This window comes from Halichoerus grypus, chromosome 4 (assembly GCF_964656455.1).
Source record: "Halichoerus grypus chromosome 4, mHalGry1.hap1.1, whole genome shotgun sequence".
In the NCBI taxonomy this organism is placed as follows: domain Eukaryota; kingdom Metazoa; phylum Chordata; class Mammalia; order Carnivora; family Phocidae; genus Halichoerus; species Halichoerus grypus.
In genome coordinates, this window is record NC_135715.1 from 115,459,886 (window position 1) to 115,482,979 (window position 23,094).

At 37.1% G+C, this 23,094-nt stretch overlaps 1 long non-coding RNA gene across 2 annotated transcripts in view; it reads left to right on the forward strand.

Annotated features, from left to right (window-relative positions):
* The window catches only part of LOC118534842 (uncharacterized), a 358,905-nt gene that overhangs the window by 271,663 nt on the left and 64,148 nt on the right, over positions 1-23,094 (forward strand). Inside the window, exon 5 of one of the 2 annotated variants that reach the window (XR_013447138.1) lies at positions 18,417-18,458. The exons of the other annotated variant lie outside the window; for it this stretch is intronic. This is a non-coding gene — a long non-coding RNA (uncharacterized LOC118534842). Of the gene's footprint in view, positions 1-18,416; positions 18,459-23,094 lie in introns of those variants that run through there. 2 annotated transcript variants of the gene reach the window in all.

Consider the following 23,094-nt stretch of genomic DNA (forward strand, 5'->3'; position numbering starts at 1 on the left):
GAAATAGAGAAGAAATATGTGGTCAACTGATTTGGGACAGAGATTCCAAGATAATTCAATTGGGAAAAGCATGGTCTTTCTAGTACATGGTACTGGATTAATAGGACATTTATACATTAAAATTATGAATCCCTCTTCTTACCTGATACCATACATGAAAATAAATTCAAAATGTATCATAGACATCAATGTAAGAATTAAAACTATAAAATTTCCTGAAGAAAACACAGGAGAAAATCTCTGTGACCTTAGATTAGGCAAACATTTTTTAGAACCAATAGCATGAACTACTAAAGAAAAAAGATAAATTGGACTTCATCAAAATTAAAACTTACACTCTTTGAAAGTTATCGTAAGGGAAGTTGAAAAGGCAAATGACTAGACTGGGAGAAAATATTTGCAGATACATATTTATTATTATGTGTATATTGTACAGGACAAATTTTAAGAATTTATAACTCAATAATAATAAGATGATGCAATTAAAAATGTGCAAAAGATTTGGCTTCACAGAAGATATAATATCAGTAACCATATGAAAAGTTAATATCATTAGGAATTAAAGAAATATAAATTAAAACTAAAGGGGGTTATTAATTCACATTTTACTAGACTGGTTAAAATTAAGCAGGTTGACATTACCGAATACTGACAAGGATGTAGAGTAACTGGAAGTCTTATAAAGTGCTGGTGAGATCATACAAGGGTACAACTGCTTGGAAAACACCTGGCAGTTTCTTTTTTTTTTTTTTTTTTTTAAAGATTTTATTTATTTATTTGAGAGAGAATGAGAGCACGAGAGGGAAGAGGGTCAGAGGAAGAAGCAGACTCCCTGCTGAGCAGGAAGCCCAATGCGGGACTCGATCCAGGGACTCCAGGATCATGACCTGAGCCGAAGGCAGTCGCTTAACCAACTGAGCCACCCAGGCGCCCAACACCTGGCAGTTTCTAATAGTTAAACACTGCATGCCATACAGTCTAGGAATCCCACTCCTAAGTTTTTATCCAAAAGAAATGAAAACATATATCCACACAAAGCCTGTATGTAAATGTTTATGGAAGCTTTATTTGTAATAAATAATAATAATAATGAACAAAAACAAAAATAGAAGAACTCAGATGTCCATCAATTTGGTGAATGGATTTTTAAAATATGGTTCATTTACATAATGAAATATTACTCAGTAATGCAAAGGAATTGTAGAAAGACAAAATAACATGGATGAATCTCAAAAGAATTAGAATGAATCAAAGAATCCAGACACAAAAGACTTCATATTATATGATTCCATCTATATGACTTTGTGAAAGAGACAAAATTCAGAAATAAGATTAGTTGTTGCTTGTGGCCATGGTGAAGAGAGATTGATTGAAAGGGGGCATGACAGGACTTTTTGAGGTCATGGAAATATTCTATACCTTGATTATGGTGGTGGTTACATGAATATATATATCTCAAATATAAATATATATATATACTTATCAAACTACTTTATATTACATAAATTTGTATTATACAAATATTTTTTTACATGTAAATATCTCCTGTACCAGACAGGTGGTAAAATGTGCATTGTCACATTGCAGCATATTGTTAATTTACGAATTAGTTACATGGGCTCTTAGGGCTTGAAGAGTTCACAGCAGAGAAGGATCACTATAGACCCTCTAGTAGAGGGGATTTTAGCGTAGAAAATGAACTTGAATTCTACTCTGAGGAGTGTGAATGACTCAGAGACACAAAGCAGGAGAGAGGTCATTCCTCCTCATCTTCTTCCAAATATTCTTCATACTTCTAGAGAGATCTTTCTGTCTCTAACAATCCCAGAAACTTGGGCCTCTCACTCACCTGTTTTCAGATCTTCAGTTGTTTCCCATCACCTGGAGAATCCAATACAAACTCCTCAGTGCTAATGACCTGACTCCTGCCCATCTTGATTCCCCTGCCTTATAAGGTTTCCTTTGTCTGTTGAATTATAGATAAGTGAATATTCCCAGCCAGGCCCTGGTTAGAGCAGCAGTAGCCAGCCTTCAGGCTATGGAGTTTGAGAAGGCAGAGAGGCAAAAAAAGACCTAGTCAGAATTTCTGCTGGAGAGCGAGACAAATTTGTAGGGAAGAATTCATAATCAATCAAAGAGACAATGAATTTTACCTCTTAGACCTCTAGAGGGAATTCTGGCTCAGAGGCTTGTTGGCAGGAACCTCTTTAATAAAACAAAGGTACTGGAGAAGGGTGGAACTGTGAGCTCAGAGGTGAGTGCTGAAGCTTCGAGTAGGTCAGCATAGCAGAGATGTTCAAACCCCCAGGAGGCAGCATAGCATAGTCGCTACGAGCACAGTCCCCAAGCCTCTGAACTCTGCCTTTCCACCTTAATAGCTGTGCTACTTTGGGCAAGTAGCACAGCTACCTGAACCCTCAAAGTCTCATTTTTCTTATCTGTATGGAGTTTAAATGTGCTAATGCAATAAGAGTATTAACACAATGACTGATGCATAACAATTCCTGAGTAAATGGAATCTGTAACAGTTAAGAAGAGGCAGTGAATCAGCAACACCCAAATTATGGAAAGAGCCCAAATGTCCATCAACTGATGAATGGATAAAGAAGGTGTGGTATACACACACACACACACACACACACACACACAGGAATATTACTCAGCCATAAAAAAGAATGAAATCTTGCCATTTGCAACAACATGGATGGAGCTAGAGAGTGTAATGCTAAGCAAAATAAGTCAATCAGAGAAAGACAAATACCATATGATTTCACCCATATGTGGAATTTAAGAAGCAAAATAAATTTAAGAGGCAAACCAAGAAATAATTTCTTAACTATGGAGAACAAACTGATGGTTACTGGAGGGGAGGTGGGCAGGGGGATGGATTAAATGGCTGATGGGTATTAAGGAGGGCACTTTTTGTGATGAGCACCAGGTGTTGTATGTAAGTGATGAATCACTAAATTCTACACCTGAAACTAATATGGCACTCTGTTAATTAACTAGCCGGAATTTAAATAAAAACTCTAAAAAATGGAAGAAGAAGTGAAGCAACTCAAGTCCTTCCTTACTCTTACAGAAGTATTTGACAGAGTCCCTAAATCTGCCTGTGAAGGGTAGGAGGATGTAGCATTCTGATGACTTAAAGGTTACATCTACACCTTTTTTGTAAAGCTTGAAACAAGGGCAAGGAACAATGGCTACAAAAACTTGGATGAATCACTTTGCCTCTTTGGACCTCAGTTTTCTTACCTATAAATTTGGATCTGATGATATTTTACAAACCTTCCAGTTCTAACATGTTATGACTCTATAAAATGGGATGGATTGTTGAATTATGACAAAAGTACTCTTTCATTTTATATGACCTTAGAAAAGAATGACGCCCTCAGATGATCTGACATTTTCCAGCTCTAACCTGCCTATTAATTCAGGATTGAAGCAATAACAGATGGGATTGACAATGAAATTGAAATTGAAATTAGCACATAAATTATATAGAAAACTATTAATTTAGTATAGCAAACCCATGGTTGTTCACAAAGTTTGGGATAATAGTTTTGTTGGCGAAGGTTTCTTTATTGGTTAAAAGTACATGAATCAGTTTGGTTTAAACCAGTTCTTTCTTAATGAAATTCAAACTAAGTGAGGAGTTTTCTGTAATTATTAAAGACTTCATTCAGTCCTAACACACGGAATAGGAACACAGTAAATGTGAGTCCCTGTGATTCCCTCTTTTCTTTTCTTTCTCATTCCATAATAGCTCCCAGCCTGGTGGCATTGGAGTCTACAGAACACATTAATTTACATGACCTGTTGCTTTGCTGAGCATTTCTGTAAAAGGAAGAGAAGTCTCAGGAATGAGCTAAAGTTAGCAAAAGGCCCTTCCCAGGATTCAGCTGGGATCTGGAACCATCAGAACTCCACAGTGAGGGCTGTGAGCTAAAGTATAGTAAATCCAACTTCCCTAAACTTTGCAAGAAATGATCTGCCAAGACCTCAAATTCAGAGTTACACTTTTATTACTTAGGGAATCAGTCAGTTGCCTTTAGCTGTTTTCACAAACATTAGATACCTATGCAGTTCTGAACAGCCAAGGGAATTTACTGAGAGCATGGAACATAGCAAAGAAAACTTGATATGAAGAAACTTTAAAACCCATGGTTTCTCTGTTTCAAGAGTGCCTGTTACAAATAACAGACTCAAAATCCAAAAGAAAAAAAGTTTGAACTTTCTTTCAACTGAACCTTTTTGTCACTGTGTTTACAGAAAGTTGGCTGAAGAAAGCCTTTTATAGGTATGTGGTTCTGTGTAGCAAAACAATGTTGGATATAACATGATTACATAGTAACATCATTGTGCTATTAATTAGCAGTAGGCCATAATGATGGTTATTAATGATACATGTGAGCACAGAACAAGCTTAACCTCAGAAAGAAAAGAAAGGGGGCGCCTGGGTGGCTCAGCTGCTAAGCGTCTGCCTTCGGCTCGGGTCTTGATCCCAGGGTCCTGGGATCGAGCCCCACATCAGGCTCCCTGCTCCGCGGGAAGCCTGCTTCTCCCTCTCCCACTCCCCCTGCCTGTGTTCCCTCTCTCGCTGTCTCTCTCTGTCAAATAAATTAAATAAATAAACAAATAAAAAAGAAAGAAAAGAAAGGGATTCCAAGTACCCCTTCCATTAGCTGCATGGAAAGACAGAGAATGTACCTGGTAGAGAGATGGAAAATTTAAGTGAGAAAAATGTCTGTTGGACCAAGTAAAATGACCAAAACTCTCTCAAACATCAATAAGAAAACCCCAGGAAGTCCATATTTGTATAAGCATGATGGAAAGAAATGAAACCTTCCAAAAGAGAACACTTAGAGTGAGTTTCGAGCACTTACAGGTGCAAAGATTAAGGACTGTGTAAATAGTACCAGAGACCTGAAATGTAGAAACAACCCATCACAAAATGAAGAACTGCAGACCTGTAGGTTTCACAAAGAAGAATCTGCAACAGGGGAAACAAAATAACATGGGGTGTGGATGTTCTCAAGCAAGTGGAGGTTAGTACAATGCATTGAATGGTATTTTCCATCATGGTGATTGTGATGAAGTTAATAAGTAATAAGATGGAGAGCTGGTCAGAGATCTGACAAGGGAAGGAGACCAGGTACTTGGATGTGAATGAAATTTCTAAAAATGTATTCTAAAGAAACTTCTGTAATTAGTGGCAGGAATTCTTGAGTAAGCCCCTTGCAGCTTTTCTGTGTAGGTGAGACACCCCTATGAGCATGGCTGTGTAATAACATATGCTCTAAAAAATGCTCTTCTCTCTAGTTTTGTAAAATGTGATATAGAAATTTAGAGCAGAGATAAATTGCAGAGGAAACAAAGAAGGTACCATCAGTGCTTTTCCTTCTCTACTCTGCCTTCATGCTTTGACTCTAAATAAAATACCCAACAAACGCTTTTAAGATATCTGTTTGAAGTTGAACCAAAGTATTAGTCTGTCTGAGGTGCCCATGTGTCTCTGTCTAGCCCACGTGAAATGCAGATAGCTCTCAGTTCAACACATGGCTTGACTCACTCTCAACAAACACTTGGTCATCTTCACGAAGATTCCTATGTTAAAGATCCCTTAGAGATGCTGTCATAGATCCCTTCCAATTTGGCCAGGGAGTAGTCTCCCTGATTAGTAGAGTCAGAGTTCTGGTACCCCCAAAAAGGCAACTCAGATAAAAAGCACTTTTACAGACTATTTTCTTCTGAATAAACTACAGTTTCTATTTGTGTTTCATTAATTTTTTCCACTTACCTTACTCTCAAAACATCAAACATGCTACAACTAATCTCATCTGTGAGAGTCCCTTTAAAAAAATATTGATAATATCTTACCTAGAAGAGGCAATTCCATCTGTTTCCAATATCTAGTTAAACAAAGAAGTCAGTAATAAAATATTTGTTCCTACAAATACAGAGATTATAGTAAATGTACTGCTATGGACCTTTACATGCATATGTATGTAGAAGTGTAGGACTCTACCTTAGGAAAAAACAGAAGCTTGGATACAGGAATACATGTTACAGAGCAATGTCCTGAACGATTGAAAACAATACAGTAATTTTTATTATACTTGATAATATATTTCACGTTACTTAAATCTTCATAGGCCATCCCTTTGCATAAAGCCAACAACACACCCACTTACTTTCATGTATGTGTAGCACCCCACCCAGGATGACCAGTAGGTGGCCTATGGCCAGAGATGGCCATCTCTATGACCAGCCTGTTCGGATAAGTTAGGAAGTTCCTGCTATGCCCATGTATGAGACTGTCCCAAAATCTCCAAAAAGGAGAAAGGGTAAATCCTGGCTAAAGTGTGACCAGCATAGACACCTAGATACTCCATGGAGTAAGGACCAAGGAAAATAGAAATGTAAACTTTGATCTCCACAAGTGACCAGTGGGAGGCTTACTCCTTTCTCTGGTCCCATGCTCATAACCCACAAACACACTCTTAGAAATGCTCTAGCTTTCCCTACCCAACCCACATTTCCTGAATATCAAGTCATCTCCAAGTTACTTTCTTCCATGGGAGACATGTGGTTTAGTTTCACCTACTTAATGGATTTCTGAAAATGAGAAAAATAATTCCAGTCTCTGTTTATATAGTTTTAAAAGTTCATTCGATTAGATAACCCCTCCACCCCCCACAAAAAAAGAAAGTCTATACCCATCTGAGATGAGGAAGCAGGAAGGTAGTTGAGTTCTGTTTTCTGCTTCATTCAGCTCTGAGGCACTGGGTCTCAGATGACTATTTCTGCTAAGGGAGTTTCAAATCATAGGTTTGAGGAGGAAATTTATCATCTCATGGGAGGAAGCAAACTGGAGTGGTTTAAGAGAACACTCTGAAATTAGATTTGACCAGATTCAAATCCAATCCCTACTACTTCCTAGTTCTCTGACCTTGAACACTCACTTAACCTCAATTTCCTCACCTCTAAACTGTGCATGCTCTGAGTACCTGCCTTTTAGAGTTAATATGGGAATTAAATAAAATAGTCCATGTAAAATGTTTAACATAGTACTGGGGACATAGGAAAAAGTCAGTATGCATTAGCTGCTATTGTAACTGTTTTTAGTTTGCCAATGGGTTTTTTTTTTTTCCCCCAGTTATGTGCTTTCTAAGATTATTACTTTTTTGCAGAAGAAAAGACTCACCATTGTTTGGTGACTCTGCTGTCAAGTAATGTTTTTTTGTTTGTTTGTTTGTTTGATTATGTTATGTTAATCACCATACATTACATCATTAGTTTTTGATGTAGTGTTCCATGATTCATTGTTAGCGTATAACACCCAGTGCTCCATTCAGTACGTGCCCTCTTTAATACCCATCACCAGGCTAACCCATCCCCCACCCCCCTCCCCTCTAGAACCCTCAGTTTGTTTCTCAGAGTCCATAGTCTCTCATGGTTCATCTCCCCCTCCTATTCCCCCCCCTCATTTTTCTCTTCCTGCTATCTTCTTCTTCTTCTTCTTTTTAAACATATAATGTATTATTTGTTTCAGAGGTACAGGTCTGTGATTCAACAGTCTTACACAATTCACAACACTCACCATAGCACATACCCTCCCCAATGTCTATCACCCAGCCGGCCCATCCCTCCCATCCCCCACCACTCCAGCAACCCTCAGTTTTTTTCCTGGGATTAAGAATTCCTCATATCAGTGAGATCATATGATACATGTCTTTCTCTGATTGACTCATTTCGCTCCGCATAATACCCTCCAGTTCCATGCACGTCGTTGCAAATGGCAAGATTTCATTCCTTTTGATGGTGGCATAATATTGCATTGTATATATATATACCACATCTTTATCCATTCATCTGTCAATGGACATCTTGGCTCTTTCCATAGTTTGGCTATTGTGGGCATTGCTGCTATAAACATCAGGGTGCACATACCCCTTCAGATCCCTACATTTGTATCTTTGGGGTAAATACCCAGTAGTGCAATTGCTGGGCCATATGGTAGCTCTATTTTTAACTTTTTGAGGAACCTCCATACTGTTTTCCAGAGTGGCTGCACCAGCTTGCATTCCCACCAACAGTGTAGGAGGGTTCCCCTTTCTCTGCATCCCCGCCAACATCTGTTATTTCCTGACTTGTTAAAATTAACAAGTTGCCAGTGGGTTTTTTGTTTTTATGTGCAGGTTCCAACTGGTGATTTACAAATCTCCCTGCCTCTCCCTCCCAGTCACTTTCCTTGCTTTTGAATATGGAAAGTCAGAGTCATGGAATGGTCTCAGGGAGAATGGTGCTATGGGGACTTAGAGTTTGAGCCCCCATGAGGTACAGAAGAAAAGGAAGCCAAGAGTTAGAAATAGGAGCATTTCTCTATGGGTCACAATTAAGCCACAGGACCCAAGGTGGTCCTGGGAGTGGGGATTGTCCTGTTGTCTGTGAAGCCCCTTGTTCCTTTGATTCCTCTTTCTTCTCTAACCTTAAGTCAAGGGTGCCTCCCTTTCTTTAAAAACGAAGGCCAAATATCGGAATGTCCATGAATTTTAAGAATATAAGGTGCGGGTATTGAGGAAAGTAATGGCAAGAAGCACACACTCTTTTTGGAGACTGATGTTTTGATATAAATAAAGGAATATGACATTAAATGACAAACTTCGTTTCTGTTGCAGAATTACACCTTGCCAATAAGGTGATAATGTATAGAGGAATGAGGAAATGCAATAAATTCTGTGTTATTGTGATTCTAATTATCTGTGTTAGTTATGTTATATAAAGTTACCACAAACACTGAATTAGCAAATACTGAAATAATGCTCCCAGGGCAAATTCAAGGTTAGGTTCCTGTGAACTTCTGGTCACATTTTCATCAACCTATCAAAATATAATCCTGTTTTCCATGTGTTTCTGTTTAAAGACACCTAATTTAACATATACTGTTGATTCATTAATATTGAACCCATGGTCAGCAGCACCATAGGTCATGTCTGAAGCAAGCTTGCCTAACACATATTTTTTCCAGAAGGCCCATCACAACCTCTTTGCACCTAGGAACACTAGACAACACTTCGGCACTATCCTCGAGGGCCATGTTAAAAAGCAAAATCACCCAAAAAGGGGCACACAAATATGAAAAACATGGCATTAAATAGACAGTACAAAGGACACTTATTTGCAGTGAGAGCTGAAACAAGGCAGAACATTACCTTGTCCCCTCCCAGCTGAGAGTGTGTGCATTGGGTAGCTCAATTTTTTCCCCGTTCTGTGCATGTCCACAAATGACTGCAGAAGCACTGTAAGTATCTATTTGGGGGTTGCAAATAGGCAAATTCACAGTCTGTGAGTAATGAGGACTGACTGTACTAAACCAGCTACCAATGTACCTTTTTCTTCCAACAATACATGTAAGTTCCTGTGCTCTACATTCTCACAGCACTTGGTGACTTCAGACTTTAATTTCTACACTTTGGTGAAGGAATAATAGTTTATCTGCGTTTACCTCATTTTAGTCCTCAATATCTTGAACATATATGATACAAAGTAGTCACTTGATATGCTCAATGAATTAATACACTGCTAGCCCACAGAATCAAATTAAATTACTTGCAAATTAAGATACTTTTCATAAAGGTTTTTTTTTTTTTTCCAGGATCTATCAGAACACTATGGTATCTTTCTTGTATGTCATAAGTGAATAGGTCCAAGAGATATTTACACAGATGTTTAAGAACTCATGAAATTGTGAGATTTCCTCCCACTCTTGTTAAGCAGGTCAGTCACCACTGTCAAATTCACAAAAAGGAAAAAGTACTACAAATATATTTACATTATTATTTTGTGAATTTTTTTCTCTTCACTCAATTAAAAACATTTCTACTTATTGCACACAGGAAAAGGAAATGCCATGGTATAGAAATATTATTGCCTCTATCCAATACCTTCTGGGGATTAAGAACAAAACCCCTAAACCTGAAATCAAGTTTAAGACTGCACCAATCTTCACCAGGAGGAATGAGGTCCAATACATAGCACATGTTTATTTTATACTATCTTATTTAATGTAGATTTTTGACCTTTCTGAGTATAACAAATGATTCATTCATTTTCATTCATGAATGTTTACTTTCTTTTTAAATGTTCTTTAGATCTTTATGTCCTCAGTGTAGTTTGGATGTTTCTTCCCAGAACATACTCTATTTCACATAGCATTCCCTTTTCAAGCCTCACATGAGACACCAACCTTATTTGTTTAATTATTTGGAATATTTCATTGTCCTATAATGTTTAACTTGACAATTTCATATAGGAGCATAGAAAAGAAAACTGCTTTAAGTGTTACTATAATGTGCAAAGACAAGTCATGCATTCAGCAGTTTTTCATAGCCTTATTTAAAATGGCTTATTTACATTACTATTTCCTATGGGACAAAGCAGGAAATTACTAAGGCTTTAAAATGCTTTTGTTTCTAAAAAAGGAGATTAATGGATTAGTTAAGATATAACTAATTATCTTATTTGCATATACTATTGATAAAGAAAAAGCATAGTAAAGTTGCAAAAGGCAGCATCTAGGAAGTGTCAAGACTCAAGGGATGCTCTCCTGTTGGACCTCTCTCTCTCTGAGCAGATCCTACATCATTGCCTGTAGAAGATGCTGGGGAAATGATTATTGTTATGTATTGGCTAACTTAACATCTTAGTCTGTTTGGGCTACTATAACAAACTACCCTAAACTGGATGCCTTTAACAACCAACATTTATTTCTCACATTTTCAGAGGTTGAGAAGTCTGAGATCAAGGCACAGGATGATTTAGTGTCTGCTGAGGCCCAGCTTCCTAAATCTGGAATAGGAACCCTTCACCACCTTAGACTGGCTCTACCTCATTCCTTTCTGATCTTGATAGTGATGCTTTTTTCTCATTTGTCAATTGCCTAAACCCCTTCATCTCATTCTCATTCTGCATGCTCTTTTTCTTACACCCATTGTCATTTTAAGCATTTAACAGAATTTATTTTCAAGATCCTTAAGAGGCACTCCTGTGTCCCCCCAGCCCCCATAATACACACAAAAATTCCTTTTCCTTTACAATTCTGGCAGCTGTTACCACTAACTCACTTCTATGACTTGGAATATAACCTCTCTATGTAAAGAAATATTGCCCTTATCCCCATTTCCACCATTGAAATATAATTTATATCTTCTAGATTTTTAAACATTCCTAGGTTCAAATAGGCTGACAACCTCCAACTCTACCTAAAGCCCTTTAAAATATTAGGACAAAGAACATTTATTTTCATCACAGAATATGGATGATAATTTTCTTCCCCAAAGAACTACTGAAATATTTTTTATAGTACTATCAGCTCCACTAACAATTCACTAATATTATGAATGTATCTTATTTGAACAAAATTTCATCCTCACTATTTCCAGATTGAAGAGTTAATTTTTCCTCATTTGTTTAATTATTATATATGCTCCTCCAACTGCCACTTTCTTCATTGATTTTATTTATATTTACTAAAACAAATGTAGAGTCAAGGATTGGCCCAACACTGCCTCACAAACTCAGGGAAAATATTCATATCTCTGCATGAAAACCTGAGGTCTGAAAACAAGTTACTTTCAAACAACTGGGATTTCCAGTTAAAGATGAAGGATTAAAGACACTAAAAGGATAAATGTTTGAGAAATTAAAATATCCTAAGCGTACAAATGCAAAGAGAACAGGAGAGAAGACATCAGTGGCATGGAGATTTCAATATATCCTTGGAAGACTGAAAGTTGATGGAGAAGTAGTAATTGGTCATATAAAACAACGGAAGCCAAAGCTTAAAGGGTGTGCAGAGGGGGGAAGAAAACTTGAAGCAATAAGAGTATTCTTCAACAGTGGAATGATTAAATAAATTATTACATATCCACATTTTGGAATATTGTATAGCCATTAGAAAAATATAGTAGACCTGTAGCAGTTGACTTAGAGTGTTTTTCATGAATTATTGCTAAGTGGCCAAAACAATAGAGAAAAGGTAGAATAAAACAATCTCTATTTGTAAAATAAATAATAACAAAAAATTTATTACATACATATAGATGATTATATAAGTATGGAAAAGGTGGTGAAAGATACATACCAGGTTCTTAACATGAGTTACTTGGTGGCCTTGAGGGGATACTGATACTGATGGACAGGACAGCTGTGTATGGCTACACAGGTTATGCACTGTATGATTCCAGGGGCATCATTCATGTAGATTGTGGTGGACAGATTTTTAAGTGGTCCCTAATGATTTATGCTTCCCTAGTGTTCATGGCCTTTTTGAGTCCCTCTTATTGGTAGGAAAAATCTGTGATTTGCTTCTAATATAATACAGCAAAGGTAATTATATGTATGTGATTATGTCACTTAAGACTGTAGTGCCCATCTTCTTGGAATCTCTTTTACCCTTGTTGGCTGTGAGGAAGACAAGGAACTGCAGGTGAATTGCTGAGGATGGCCTCTGGCCAACAGCCAATAGAAAATGGAAGTTCTCAGTCCTACAGCCATAAGGAATTGAAAGCTGCCAACAACTATGCAATCAGGGGGGCAGATAATTCTCCAGGCAAGCCTCCAAATGAAACTCCAGGCCCAGATAACACCTTGATTCTGGCTTCTAAGATCCTAAGCAGAGGGTCCAACTGAGCCATGCATAGACTCCTAACCCACAGAAACTGTGAGATAAGAAAGTTGTATTGTTTTAAGCTGCCAAGTTGTGGTAATTTTGTTATGTAGCAATGGATAATTAATGCATAGATCTCAATCTGATTTGATGTTTGCAGTTAGCAATTCATACAATCATACATGGTAGCCCTGGTTGGAGAGGAAGAGGAGGAGAAGGAAAGGGACATAGGCAAAAAAGAAAAGACTGCTCAGACAAAAATATATACTTTTATATTGTCCCATTTGTGTTCAAATTACATGAGTAGGCATTAATAATTAGAAAAAATAATACATTATAAGTGAAAAGCAGGCTGCCATAGTAATGAATATGTACAATGGTTCATTTTCACTTAAAAAATCAAATTAAAAAGCAAGCACAGCACAATTTTTATATGGGTAAATGCATTTATGGGTTACTATGAGCCCTTTGGCTCCATGATTTTTCGCTCTTTACAGCACAGGTGTTCTGCCTTTGCAAAAGTTTCATGTATAATGAGGATTTTCTGGGAAGCACTTGCTACATATCTGGAAGTCAGTGGTTTAAGTGTCATACACATTATGGATCCACTATTCTCAATTTTCTTTGATGAGATGTGCTCTATCAAATATCATTTTTCTCTTATTTGCTCAAAATGGTCCTCTACTTATTACCCTCATGCTTTCCCTGTCATTAATGACACTTGTAATTTTTTTTTTCATTTTTTTTTAAAATTTTTTTATTGTTATGTTAATCCCCATACATTACATCATTAGTTTTAGATATAGTGTTCCATGATTCATTGTTTGTGCATAACACCCAGTGCTCCATGCAGAACGTGCCCTCCTCAATACCCATCACCAGGCTAACCCATCCTCCCAACCCCCTCCCCTCTAGAACCCTCAGTTTGTTTTTCAGAGTCCATTGTCTCTCATGGTTCTTCTCCCCCTCCGATTTCCCCCCCTTCATTCTTCCCCTCCTGCTACATTCTTCTTCTTCTTTTTTTCTTTCTTAACATATATTGCATTATTTGTTTCAGAGGTACAGATCTGAGATTCAACAGTCTTGCACAATTCACAGCGCTTACCAGAACACATACCCTCCCCAGTGTCCATCACCCAGTCACCCCATCCCTCCCACCCCACCCCCACTCCAGCAACCCTCAGTTTGTTTCCTGAGATTAAGAATTCCTCATATCAGTGAGGTCATATGATACATGTCTTTCTCTGTTTGACTTATTTCGCTCAGCATAATACCCTCCAGTTCCATCCACGTCGTTGCAAATGGCAAGATCTCATTCCTTTTGATGGCTGCATAATATTCCATTGTATATATATACCACTTCTTCTTTATCCATTCATCTGTTGATGGACATCTTGGCTCTTTCCACAGTTTGGCTATTGTGGACATTGCTGCTATAAACATCAGGGTGCACATAGCCTTTCGGGTCCCTACTTTTGTATCTTTGGGGTAAATACCCAGTAGTGCAATTGCTGGATCATATGGTAGCTCTATTTTCAACTTTTTGAGGAACCTCCATACTGTTTTCCAGAGTGGCTGCACCAGCTTGCATTCCCACCAACAGTGTAGGAGGGTTCCCCTTTCTCCGCATCCCCGCCAACATCTGTCATTTCCTGACTTGTTAATTTTAGCCATTCTGACTGGTGTGAGGTGGTATCTCATTGAGGTTTTGATTTGGATTTCCCTGATGCCGAGTGATGTTGAGCACTTTTTCATGTGTCTGTTGGCCATTTGGATGTCTTCTTTGGAAAAATGTCTGTTCATGTCTTCTGCCCATTTCTTGATTGGATTCTTTGTTCTTTTGGTGTTGAGTTTGATGAGTTCTTTATAGATTTTGGATACTAGCCCTTTATCTGATATGTCATTTGCAAATATCTTCTCCCATTCTGTCAGTTGTCTTTTGGTTTTGTTGACTGTTTCCTTTGCTTTGCAAAAGCTTTTTATCTTGATGAAGTCCCAATAGTTCATTTTTGCCCTTGCTTCCCTTGCCTTTGGCGATGTTTCTAGGAAGAAGTTGCTGCGGCTGAGGTCGAAGAGGTTGCTGCCTGTGTTCTCCTTTAGGATTTTGATGGACTCCTGTCTCACATTGAGGTCTTTCAACCATTTGGAGTCTATTTTTGTGTGTGGTGTAAGGAAATGGTCCAGTTTCATTCTTCTGCATGTGGCTGTCCAATTTTCCCAACACCATTTGTTGAAGAGACTGTCTTTTTTCCATTGGACATTCTTTCCTGCTTTGAATGACACTTGTAATTTAAGACAGATGCCATTCAAATAGGCTGTCAGTTGCTTTTGTTTTTCAAAGTGTGATGGTGATTAAATTGTGGGGGTTTTGCTTAATTTTAATTCCTCAGATTTAGAGAAGTTAATGATTCATTTTGATAACCTGTGTTCTTTATTTCTTATTTATTACCCTTGAAAACACTTCATGAATAGATTGTTCACTTAATTCTTCTTTTACAAAAGAATTAGTATTTTTTTGTTCTCCTTTATAAATGATCTTGAAATGACATTTTATATCAAAGCAATTTTAGGAAAATCATAACAGAAAAAAAAAGAAAGGGTCTCAATAAAATGGAAATACTTTCTGTAATGGATATGTTTCTAGCTTTGAGTTCACAGATCACTAGGTTTGCAATCATGACTTTTCTGTGGAAAGGAAAAAGTTTATATGTTCTTTTTTAACGAACATGGGAAAAGTAATTTAATAATTTTTCAATAACATTGAAATGATATTTGTGCTACTCAAAATATAGCCTCATATCATTCATTAGTTTATCTACCCACTAAATTTACCACACCTTTACGATCATATATGTATGAAATAATATAATAAATGTATAAATGACTTGCAACCAAGGCATATGTGAATGTAAGATGTTTGCTGGTTTTAGGTTTGTAGGTGTCATTTATTCATTCATTTATTCAATAAATGTTAGGCAACACTTCATTAGTTGAAAACTATGCAATATTAAATAATAAAAATGACATATATCTTAATCCCATGGAGCTCACTATATAGAAGAGGAGAATTTTATGAGACTCATACAAATCATTAAACTGTAATGAATGTTGAAAGTGCGATTAAGGAGATCTATCCCTTGCTATAAGTCTCTATGACATAATGAGACAAACTTAGGAAGATGGGAAAGGGGTACCCTGAAGAAGTGAGGAGTGAGCTAGATCTGAAGGCAGGGCAGGCGTGACCCTGCTGAAAGGGTATGAGAGCATTCCAGGATGGAGGTACATGTGCAAAGCCTGGAGCAGGAAGGAGTATGGCATGTTCGAGGTGCAGAAGGAGATCTGTGCAGCAGGAGCACTAGAATGAAGGGGTGCCAGGAAGGGGTGTGGCTGGAAAGGCCACAAGGGCAAGATCAGGACTTCTGAACACCCTGCTTGGGAGTCACTAGGGGAACTGGGGACAGCCCCCAACCCTTCAAGGAGAACCACTGGAGCAGGGCCCGTGCAGCAGTACAAAGTTCCCCAGGGATTCTTATGTCCAGCCAGTGTTCAGAGATGCTTGACTAAGCCTTAAGTTAGGGCCTTAAGCCATGTTAGGATTTCAGATATTTTCCCAAAAGTGGTGTGTTTTAATGAGAAAGTAACAAGGTCCGATTTGGAGGTTGTGAGTACTATTTAAGCTACTTGTAGGGAATATATTGATGGGTCACATGACATGGTGGATGCAGTAGGTAAGCTATTGCAATAGTCCCCAAATAGAGGGAGTGGAGGATATGGCTAGAGTACTGACAAAATGAAGTAAAATGAAAAAATAATTTAAGTAATTCCTATTAGATTTATCAGGAAGATATTACTCCATTGTCTTTATGCATCCAGTGTTGCTACTGAAAAGTCTAACGTTAGTCAGATCATTGCTCATATTTAGGTGATTCTTCTTTCCTCTCCAGAAACTGTCAGAATGTTCTCTTTGTTTTATATGTTTCAAATCTTACTATAATATACTCAGTTGAGGTTTTAAATTTTTAAAATTTATATTCTTTTCTCCTTATTCATCCTTTTTGACACACTATACATTTGTTCAGCCAAAGGTCTAATCTATCTTTCTTTAATTCTAGGAAATTCTGGTTCATTATTTTTTCAACTGTTTGAATTTATTATATATATATATATATATATATATATGATTATTTATGACATTTTCCTCATTCTCTCTATCATTTTATCTCTTGTTGATGCATTCTGGGAGAGTGCTTTAACTTGACTGTCTAGCTAATAACTGATTTTTCAGTGTTTTCAGTGTTCTTCTATTCAGCCCATGCACTGAGTTCCCTATTTCAATAACAATAGGTTTCATCCTAATATCTCCAATAGGATCCTCTCCCAAACTGCTTGTTGTTACATCATGTATGCAATATCCCTTTTGGAGTATCTGTTCTGTGCGTTCCATTAGTTAATTTCCTTCTGTGTCGTTCCATTTGTAGTGTGGCTTTTTTTCCCCCCACTATTGTCAGGCTTCACAATTGCGTTGGGTGATAATATTGCTTTGGGAAGGAGACAGAAAAGGGCAAAAGTTTAGGTCTCGCTTTGTACTTCTAAAAAGGGTCTGGATGTGTGTGGGGGTGAGCACCCCAAATCTATAATATTGCAGTAAGTGCTACCACTCACTGTCCTCTCCTGCGGCCCAGTCTTCCCCCAGATCTCCTCCATGTACTCCAGCCCCACTCTTGCTGGAGCAGCTGCATATAATAGTCAAGGAGTGGAGTTGCTCAGAGGCCAGCCAGGCAATAAGGATTCCTCATTCATGGCTCCCAACTTAAGCTCAGTAATGCCACTATTTTGATGTTACCTATCACTCTCGACTGCTGCTATTGCTTTCTTGTCCAGAACTGAATAGATGGGAATAATGTGGGACTTTGGGTTCTGAGGCACTGGTGTAGGCCTAGCTGGATAGACATGGATGCAACCACAATGATCTTCTCTTGCCCAACTCATGCTGGGACCAGGCCACAGTTTCCTACCAACCAACACTGTTCCTACCACTAGGAACCTACTCCTTCAGTCTTCTCAATATTCCTCTTGCTTTCTTTATTTTCTTGATTACTTACTTACTGAGTAGGGTTTTGAGACCCCACCAACGTCTTCTTCCTGCTCTAGAATCTCCACTGTAGTTAGATGAATTCAAACAACAGCCATCCCAGTTTTTCATTTCCTTCTTTATTAAGACATTTCTAGTAATTTAGAATCTATCCTTGTCTTTTAATAAGGCCTTCTATAAACTCTATAAGAGTACTTTGCCCATAAATTCCTCTAATAATTAGTTTTTAATGCTCAGAAACTCCCTCCTTTCTCTGGATTATTTCTAAATACCTTCTCCCAGATAGCTTTACTTCCGTCCGGCAGAATGTAAATCCCTATGATAGTTTTTCCAGGCATAAGAGGCATTAAATTCTTTATAAAATTATGCTGCTGTCAATTCTTCTTGTAGTTCTAGGTTTCCTTTCATATATTTAGATTCCCTGACATGTTTTGCATAAATGTTTATGGCTTTATGTTTTTCTTTATATTACCTTTTTATATTATACATATGAAAGTACTCACCTTGAACTTAATGTTGTGACTATATTTGTAGTAATATTTGTCTAATAAATCTTCTCCTATTTGCTTTTATGTTCAAAGTTTCTATTTCATTTTTAAGATACCTCCCAGGTATGAATTAATTTTTTTTAAAGATTTTATGTATTTATTCCAGAGAAAGAAAGAGAGAGAGAGGAGGAGGAGCAGAGCAGGACAAGCAGACTCTGTGCTGATCAGGGAGCCTGACTCAGGCCTTGATCCCGGGACCCTGAGATCATGACCTGAGCTGAAACCAAGAGTCAGACACGACCAACTGAGCCACCCATGTGCCCCATGAATTAAATATTTTTAAAGCAATTACATAATCTTTCACTTTTGTGGAGAAGTGAATATCATCTGTGTTTACTAACGTGATATGCTTAGTTTTACTCTTGCCATCTTTTTTCTTGGTTTTTGGTTTATATTTTATTGTCATTTTGTTTTCTGTCTTTTGCCATATGAATTTTTTCTTTGCTAGTTATCCAGTAATTTAAAAATATATATTATACTTTTAATTAATCATGAATTTTAAATAATATTTGTATCAAATTAAAAAGAAATCCACAAGATGAGGAACTTAGCATATCATTATACCTCCCAGACCATAATTTCCCAGTATTTTTAATATAATATAGACTTTCAGACTGTTATTACATGTTACTTGCCACATATTCTCCTTTAACAGCAATTTTTGACATTGGTATTCATTTGGATCCAAAATTACAATAATTACTTGATCGTAAATCAGTTTTTAGCCATTGTCAATGCTGATCACCAATTGTTTTATGCCACAATTTTTCTATTCTTGATTTCTTATTAAAATGGAATTTAATTTTAAGTTTTAGGGATATTATAAATAGTAGATTTTGCATATAAAGTATGAATAGTGCTTGGCACAGGAGTAATCATTTAATAAAAATAGTAATTTTATTTTATTTATTTTCTTATTATTTGGGGGACATGAAGAGACATTTTATTTTATTTATTTATTTATTTTAAAGATTTTATTTATTTATTTGACAGAGAGAGACACAGCGAGAGAGGGAATACAAGTGAGGGAGAGGGAGAAGCAGGCTTCCCGCTGAGCAGGGAGCCCGATGTGGGGCTCGATCCCAGGACCCTGAGATCATGACCTGAGCCGAAGGCAGATGCTTAACGACTGAGCCACCCAGGCACCTGAAGAGACATTTTAAATTGGTAAAATAGTAGCCACTTAAAAACTATTAATGGCATTATGTTTAATTTATCACATCAAAAATATATCTTTATCTAAGTTTTCCCCCCGAAATGGAGAGAATGATTCCCATATTTTTGCATATATAAAATATTTTTTCTATCATCTCAATGTACAACTTGGTTTTATACAGTTTTGTGGCATATATGTATTTTTTTACTTTTCACACTTTAATCTTGAATTTGTTTCTGCATTTAGTTTTTCAGAAGAAAAATATGAAGCCACCTAAATTTATGACCATTATAGTAGGTTTTCTCCTCTCTACCTCCTCCCTCTGCCCCTCTTCCTTCTTCTTCATTCTCATCCTCTTCCATCATCTGGTTGCTTATAGATTTTTTTCCTTTGCATAGTCTATGCTTTCATCTAGGTGTAAATATATTTCTATTCATTGTGTCTGCAATATGATTGGTCCATTCTGGTACTACCTGTATCCATGGGCTACTTCTGCATTAACAAACCACCCCAAAACTTACAGGCTTAAAATAATGAGCATTTAATGATTGCTCAGGCATCTACAGGTCACCTGGGTGGTTCTGATGATGGGAGCTAAGGTTGGCTGCTCTTCTTTAGAATTGCTCAGGTGATGGAGATCAGCTAGCATGTTCACTGACAGTTGACGTCAGGTAGGATGATTTTTCTGATGCACATCCTTCAGTAGGCTAGCTCAAGCTTGTTCACATGGTAGTGATGAAGTATCAGGAAAGAGAATAGAAGGTCACAAGGTCTCCCAACACCTGGCACATGGTCATTACACTACATTCTTTTGGTCAAAGTAAGTTACAGGGGCATCTCATATTCAGGGGTGGGGAAATAGAATCCACCTATTGATAAGAGGGGTTGCAAAGAACATAAATTTGAGGAGGATGGAGAATTGGAGACATTGTACAACTAATCTATCATGATACCCTAGTTGGAAATTTTCTTCAATTTTTTCTTTGATCATAATTTATTTTCAATTACCTTTTGTTGTTATTGTTCCAAATTCAGAGAACATACTGTTAGTTTAAATTCTTAATCTCCATTCTTCATTATCAATCATCTTTTTTTCTAGTCATGTCCCTCACTTTTCTTCTTGTTTTGCATGCTAGGAAAAATTTTCAAAACTGTTTCTGGTCACAGCTTAGATGTTCTGCATTACAGTATTGTTCTTTAATGTATCCAAATAGTTATCCAATTTTTTGAATTGCATTTTGTATGTCTTTGCAATTCTTTCTTTGCTAACTCATTTTTATCTCATTCTATGTCTTTCTCCCCACTTCTCTCATCAATTTCCTTTTTTTCCCCAAGTCACAGGTCTTGAATTTTAATGCAGTTGCCAGCAGGTAAAAATTAGGACATTTATTAGAAATCCTGAATTTCAGCTTCTTTTGAATTAAAAGGTCTGGGGGCGCCTGGGTGGCTCCGTCGTTAAGCGTCTGCCTTCGGCTCAGGTCATGGTCCCAGGGTCCTGGGATCGAGCCCCACATCGGGCTCCCTGCTCAGCGGGAGGCCTGCTTCTCTTTCTCCCACTCCCCCTGATTGTGTTCCCTCTCTTGCTGTGTCTCTGTCAAATAAATAAATAAAATATTTAAAAAAAAAAAAAGGTCTGGCAACAGTATATCTCAGATCCTACTTGCAAAAACAGGCTGTTATTTTCCCTTTTAGATGGAACATTTTCTCTCCAGTTTGCTATAAACTCCACCACTTCCTAACACTGAGACCAAGTTTCAGCTGTAGTTTATCACTATAATTCTGATTTTTTTTTCATACTGTTCTAGGCACATATTTTTGTTGAAAGGAGAGGAGGCTAAAAGACAGTGAGAGAGTTGCTTGTTTAAGGAAAATATTACAGTGTATGCTTTTCCTGTGGATGTGAAGAATACTCCTTCATGCATCATATGAAAACAAAGACAATATGTGCTGAAAGAGTAACTTAAATTATATTTATAAAACAAATCATAAAGAGAACTAAGTAGAAAATAAAAAAAAAGAAACAAACTAAAACCTTAACAAAGTACAAAATATTTTAAAAATGGTATTAGCATTTCAACATGTCACAGGGTTTATTTCTGGAACACTTCGGATGATAAAATTGCCCCCAAATTAAAAACTTATCACAATAGCATGTTCATTCTTTTTAAAAAGCATTGAATACAGTAAGAATTATGTTTTTTAAACAGGAACAAACATTCACATTTATAAATATAGCTAAACCACTATTTCTTGGATTATTTAAGCTATGGCTTAGAAATTATAGGAAATATTAAAGAAGAAAATGTGAATCAGTTCCAGCATTTCTCGTGTTGTAATTGGTGACAACATAGATAAAAAATGCCACTTAGCTACCTCAGCAGTCTTAATGAAAATTTTGATTTGACCAACAAATTTTGGAGATTAAGCTATGATAGGCAAAATTTCAGAAAATGACTTATTTTTGTGTGTTGAAAAAACTTTAATGTGGTCTTAGCAAAATCAGTAAGCTTATCTACAAAGAATATTCCTAAGATGGCTAAAGTTGATGTTGGATTTGTTTGAAAATTTACACCCAAAGTTGCATACCTGGTAGGAATAAGGAACTTCAAGTTAAAAATTGCACTATTTATTGGGATAGGTTTGGGCTTAAATATTTGAAAATAGGCTACACAATGGACATAGTAATTAGCATTGTAAACTGAATTCATTCCCATAGTTTGATCTGTCCTTGAACTGGATGCCCAATATGGAGATTGCTATACTACACTGAAGGTCATAATGAGGGGGGTGAAAGTATTTTTTAAACCATTGGAAAAGAAATTAATTTGTTCATGTCTTCAAAAAAAATTCCTGTGGAGGCTCCTCAATGGAAGAATAGATCAAAATTTTCTTTTCAGGTTTAAAATCTTTTTTTTAAAATATTTTATTTATTTATTTGACAGAGAGAAACACAGCGAAAGAGGGAACACAAACAGGGGGAGTGGGAGAGGGAGAGGCAGGCTTCCCGCTGAGTGGGGAACCCTATGCTGGGCTCGATCCCAGGACCCTGGGATCATGACCTGAGCTGAAGGCAGATGCTTAATGACTGAGCCACCCAGGTGCCCCTTTCAGGTTTAAATAATAACCTGACAAGAGTTCTTTGAATATTTCTCTACAAGGGAATTCATATTAATTACAAATGTTTATGATTTGATTTTCTCATTCATTTCTACTGAAAGCATGTTGTATTAGTTTCTGGTGGTGCTGTAACAAATTACCACAAACTTGGTGACTTAATCAATAGAAAATTTATTCTGTCATAGTTCTGGAGGTCAGAATTCCAAAATCAGTATTAGTAGGCTGAAACCAAGATATCAGCAGGGCCATGTTCCCTCAGAAGGCTCTAGGAGACAATCTGTTCCTTATCTCTTCCAGCTTCTGGTGGCCTCCAGATTGGCTGCATCATGCCAGTCTCTGCCTGTGTGGTCAGATGTCTCCTCCTCTTCTGTGTCTTTAATCTTCCTCTGCCTCTCTTATAAGGGTACATGTGAAGGCATTTAGGATCCAACCAGACAATCCAAAATAATCTCCCCATCTTAAGATTCTTAACCTAACCACGGAGTGCAGAGACACTTTTTCCAAATATGTT